Here is a 6,000-nt window from a genome sequence, read left to right as displayed (position 1 = left end):
TAGGAAGGATTGATCCAAGCTGGTGTCAGAGGACGATCCCAGGTAGGACTACTAATAATGTAAGTGACCCAACCACAATCATAGGCACCTGGGCAAGGGGTGGGCTATATTATTATTGTGGGCAGTACACCCTTTTGGTGCAGGTTCCCCTGGGGAGTGTGGGAACATGTGCTCTGGTGCGCCTAGGTGCACCGTTGATGCTTATAGGAAGTAGAGTAGAAACAGTTTCACAGCAGGACACGGGTGTGTTGACAGCCAGACGTAGGAGAGAGTCATGGAAAGTACGCACGTTCACTCCCGCACGTATTAAGAACAGGGAGGTCGTCTCAGGACAATCTCTCGGTTGGACACACAGTCTCACAAAATTGCACAACATATCACACGCTTGTTTGTCTCTAAAGTAGTATTGGATGTCTATATAAGGAGAACTTTGGAACTGTTATCATTTCCAGTAAGATCTAGCTGTGATGTCATCAGGGTAATATAAGGATGGGGAGCGGTCTGCTCGAGGAAGACTGTAAGATTGTTGTTGCAAGTTTCTTCCCACACTCTGCGCAAGTGTGTAAATAAAGATCACTATTTTTGGCCACCTACCTGGATTCAGTCTGCTTACTTCTCTTACCCAAATCGAACAAGTTTTCAACAATTCTTGGTGCCGAAAACCCGGTTGGGGAAGAGAGGAGCGTGCGGCTTGGAGGTGCCAAAGGGACGGAAGGCCAGCAGCTTATCTGAGTGACACGCCAGGCGAAGTAGAAGGTGAGTGCCACCTGTTTGATTTTTGATTTATATTTTGAACAGTGCACTGATTTTTGTTTGAGAGTCTTTTCTTTAAGCAGATCTGCACATCGGAAATTACAAGCATTACACGTCGGCGAGAAAATTGTTGCAAGTGAGTTTCTCCACATTAAAATGGGCTCTGGAGAAGGCCACTTATTGGGACAATTAGAAAATAAGGGTCCCTGCCTAAAAAGGATTCAGCGAGGTAATCCGATCTAAAGTTCTTGTTTTTCTTTTTGAAATGACGTCATTTTGCTGAGGGCGGAAATCTAAATGCGGCGATGGTTTCCACTATCAGCGATGAATGAATGAATGAATGAATGACTGGAAATAAAACAAACTGACTGGTAAAAGCTGACAGGACTTGACCACGACTCAAGGTTAACCTCCACCTAGATAGGAAAAAGGGTGGATGAATTTAGGTGTGTTTCTTTTTACAGGAGCAGATAGATGACAGCGACATCTGAGGTTGCATGACGATTTAACTGTTAAATACTACTTTCGGTGTTCGTGAACCTACCAGGGTGGTTGTTCAGGGGTTTGTGCTGTGTTGCTCACAGAGATAACTGTGAGAAAGTGTGTACACACCTGCGCAGCGTTAACATTTGCATTTTCTTCTTTTGAAACAGGGTGATTCTTTTTACAGGAAATGTTTTACAGGACCTCTGGAATGTGGATGGCTGACGCCTAACCCGAGATGGTCAAATGTGGTTTGCTAATGTTTGTTTTGGCATGTGGAGGATGCAGTAGAAAACAGACAAGTGACATGAGAAAACAAATAAGGGATGCAGTTTCTATGGAACAGTTTAATATGGGGTTCGTAGGGATAAAGCAAGTGGAGTGACATTGCTTAAGGGAAGTCACTGATTAAATTGGGGATAAAATAAATTGCGGCAATAATAGTGATGTAATGATTTGGGAAATCCTGAACGTGATACTTGTCTGTTGTGCTGAATACTTTATCACTTTCGTGATCTATAGTTGGTTATAAATAAGATGTTTGATTTAGCAGATTTGTTTTCCAGGATACAGGTTCCAGGTGGAGCTGGGAGTTAAATGAGCTTAACCTGTAACTGCTGACTGATGTTTTTACACAAGCTTACAGGTTGGCAGGAGATTGTTTTAGAGAAAATGTGTAACGTTCTTGTACAGGCCTCAGTAGGGAGTCAACATGTGGGAGGAGGCCAGGAAGGCCCAAGAGGAGGTGGCCCCGGAAGAGAGCTTACTCGAGATAAGCTCCACCCCAAGTAACACGGGGGGGAACATAGAGGCAGAATAATCCTCTCCCCCTGTGCCGCGGTTCTCCCCAGGAGTCTAGCTGGGGACACGAAGAAAGAAGAGGAGCGTGACATGCCAAGCATTAATTCATTCCAGCCTCCTAATAGGCTAGGGCTCTAGTCTAAAGTATTTGATAGTTTAAAGGAATCGTAATAGTTTTGTACGTTTTTTACTTTTATACTCATAACCTTATACTCTTATCACGGAGTTTAGAGTAAAAGTAAAAGAGCCTGGGAACACTGATCATGAAACTGTGGGAGAATTAGAGAATAACGGGGATGTTGGGGTTGATAAGTGTTATAACGTGTTTGTTTGTTAGGTTGGACTCGCAAGCGAGCCCAAGAGGAGGAGTTGTCAAGAAAAACATGTTATTTTACGGTCACTTTGTTATCAGTTACATGCACTGTCATTGTTTCATCGTTACTTTATTAGTACAGTTTATCATCACTTTAATTAATCTATTGTTGTTCTCTATCATTCTTTCTATCTGCTTAAGCTGTTGCAAATGGTATCCATATTATTGTATTCACACCTCTCGAAGCTGTGGGTCCAGTAGGGCCTTCTACATTCACTTACACACATATTCAGGCCTACACCAACATGCACATAGAGAGTCATGGAAAATACGCACGTTCACATCCGCACGTATTAAGAACAGGGAGGTCGTCTCAGGACAATCTCTCGGTTGGACACACAGTCTCACAAAGTTGCACAACATATCACACACTTGTTTGTCTCTAAAGTAGCCTTGGATGTCTATATAAGGAGAACTTTTTGAACTGTTATCATTTCCAGTAAGATCTAACTGTGATGTCATCAGGGTAATATAAGGATGGGGAGCGGTCTGCTCGAGGAAGATTGTAAGGTTGCTGTTGCAAGTTTCTTCCCACACTGTACTGTGTGTTTTAATAAAATAATTTGTGTTGACCCACTATGGACTTCCAGTCGTATGTCTCTTCCTCAAAATTCGAACCACGACAAACCCCTATGGTTACATCAACAAAGTAAAAAAAATTGACTCATCGGTCCTCAGTGTTATACCCCCAGTAGTAAAGATTATCACTTCAACTCTGAAGGGAGGAAATTATTCAGTGTGAAAAATGCTGCTTGTAATTTTAGCCAGGTGATGTGAGCACCCCTTTGAGGTGAGTCCCAGTAGTCCCACCCACTACTATGCTGCTGTGAGTGGCACCCCAGCCCATGAGACTTGCATCCATGGTATCACCTTCCTCTCTGTGACAGCTTCTAGTGAAGCATCTGCAGCCATTGTCTGAATGAGAGATATCGTCCCACCTGAAACATGCCTGCATGTGACAGCATTTTTCCTTCTGTGCCTACAGAGACACGCTCTGTATGAGGTGAAATTTAGAGATATTCCTATGAAAGATAAGAGCTGGGTTGGCTGCAGGACACTCTTCGTAGTTTATGGTGAAACCCAGAGTCATCAGTGGATCCACTTTAACCTGCTCTTTTCTCAACATTTCTCACTCTGATAGCAACAGCCATTCATCTATGTACGTTGCTATGCCGTTACCCCGCCTCTTTAGCAGGCCTATGAATGCCTCTATGCATTTCAAATATCCCTTTGGGCTGTGTGAGGGACCAAATGCCAGGACTAGTTACATGCACATTCTGCCCTGAAACACAAATCACAGGAATTTCCTGTGAGGCAGGTAAATGCAGATCTGAAAATATGCTTTCTTCAGGTCTACTTATATAAAAGAATTGCCTGGGCACACTAAAGGCAGCAGAATGGCATTTGTCTGCATATTATGCTATGAAAAGTCTCCTTTCTTCATCTGCATGGGGAACTTTCCAAATAAGTCATGAGAACATTGAAGATGTCACTGGATCTACCTGAGACAGCTGGAGTCCTGGTCATGTCACACATGTCACTGCTACACTGACACTGTACCCCTACTCACCTTCACGCTGTTGGATTGGCTACATTAATTTAGGACCCATGGCAAACATTACCTGAGTCAATAGCTCTTTACATTAAACATGCAACCTTCACATTCATAAAGTTTTCTCCTTTTTCTTTATATTCACGTTTTATGTAAATAAAACCACAACACAGAGTACTAACCACTGTTCATAAAATAGGACCGCAGCTAATTTGACCTCAGTGTTTGATTGTGTAGGTCTGTAAGCACAGTTTTCTGCAGGTTTGGTGTCAGTTTTAACTATTACATCATCTGTATGAAAAGTAGTGATGTCTCCTGTGTGTCGAAGCTTTGAAGCGTGTGTCGGGTAATCTCGGGGTAGTTTTGTGAAGCGCGTATCTTGCTTTGATTACGTATGCAGTGACGTTCGAGGCCTCGCGGGCAGTCCGTACCACGTGACTGATTCAGGAACTGGCTCGCCGTTTCGCACCAGATTCTAAATAAATTGGGCAGCAAAACACAGCTGATTCCCCATGACATTGTGTTGTGGAATTGGATTATGTCCCAGTTACATACTTGAGCATTTCCCCTTCGATGGAACCAGCAAGGAAGAGAAGATTTTCCCCTGTCTGGCAACATTTAGATCTCATCTCTCCTAATAAAGTATGCACACAGTAATAAATATCACAAATGATAAGTACCATAATATAAATCAACAACACCACAGATCTTATAATCTGATTTCTGTCTTTTAGTTTATTAAAAAGTGAAGCACCACACACTAGTTTGTGTCATTGTCCAGATGTACATAAGCATGATTACAGTTACACAATCATACCAAAACTCTGTCCTGATAGTTTCCACTTTCTCTTTTGTATCAGACATGCTGAGACAATATTTGGGATAAATAACCATGAAAACAATTTATTTATTAAGTTTACACATCACATCATTATAATCATTGAGCCTATTTAACTTTAATCGTCCACTTGATGGCGCAGTAGAGCCAATGAATCGTCACAATGCTTCGAACCATGAGTCGAGCAGTTAGCTGGAAAGCTTCAGTTCATCACAAGGCTTCATCTCACCATCACTAATGAAAGCTCTTATAATTTGGCTGCTATTAGAGACCATCAATTTAGGCTCTCTTTGGTTACTATGTGGATCTTTTTTCAGGCTAATTAATGAAAAAAATATAATAAATGGAAAAACAGAGTACAAATGTGAACAGTTAACTGGATATTACAGCGCAATTTCAGTGCATAAATACATAAATACAGGTCTGAGACGTAAGTCGTGCAATATTGATAGAGCTCACATGACTCCCTCCAGTTCATATCCCAGAAATAAACCAGGATTTTAGTGCCTCATATACTGCACAGGTCATCAGCACACCTGTGAGATTCAGGACGACATGCTAAGCAGTGCTGTGTCACCGTTAATAATACACCATATTAATGCAAGGTACAATTACAGCTGGGCTCCGCCACGTTTTATTTTAACAGAGGAAATAAAATATGCAGAGCTAGCTGAGTTGGTTGAAATTCAGTTGTTACTTCAAGGGAATTTCATACAAGAATAATTGAAGATGAAATATGTCAATGGAAAATTGTACTTAGTAGTCAGTATAATCTTTTAATAATATAAGTTTGCATATGGTAGTGATAGGATGTGCGATCCTTAATAGTCTGCAAAGGCTTTGTGTGCATTCCAGAGTGCTCTGGCATTCACACCCACACTCTGGGAGTGTGGGAGAGGTCGTACCTTGTCTTATTGTTTTATGGTAGGATAAACGTAGCTATGTCAAGTTTTAGTCTAAGTGCTTAGATGAACTGTTGAACTTCCAGACCAGCAGATTTAGGGAAGTCGGTTATGGGGTCACACTCTGACTCCACACCTACACCCACACACACACACACACACACACATAAACATCCACATTCCAATGTAAGGAACAAACACCCACTGATGTATAAAATAAAGACCAGGGCAGTCTCAGAGCTGCGAGTCCCTGAGCCCTCAGTCTCGTGCGAGCGTTCTTTGGCTGCCCTTGCTAGCA

The 6,000-nt window shown here is 42.0% G+C and overlaps 1 protein-coding gene across 1 annotated transcript in view; it reads left to right on the top strand.

Moving 5' to 3' along the window:
• The first annotated feature begins 272 nt into the window (after window positions 1–272).
• The window catches only part of LOC146374154 (uncharacterized), a 198,969-nt gene continuing 193,241 nt past the window's right edge, over window positions 273–6,000 (top strand). The window contains exon 1 of the mRNA XM_084950691.1: window positions 273–756. The gene's annotated coding sequence lies outside the window, so the exon portion shown is untranslated. The remainder of the gene's footprint in view (window positions 757–6,000) is intronic.

Source organism: Perissodus microlepis, chromosome 14 (genome assembly GCF_051167445.1).
Source record: "Perissodus microlepis isolate ML-2025 ecotype Zambia chromosome 14, ASM5116744v1, whole genome shotgun sequence".
Lineage (NCBI taxonomy): Eukaryota > Metazoa > Chordata > Actinopteri > Cichliformes > Cichlidae > Perissodus > Perissodus microlepis.
This window is presented reverse-complemented; position numbering and strand designations above follow the sequence as displayed.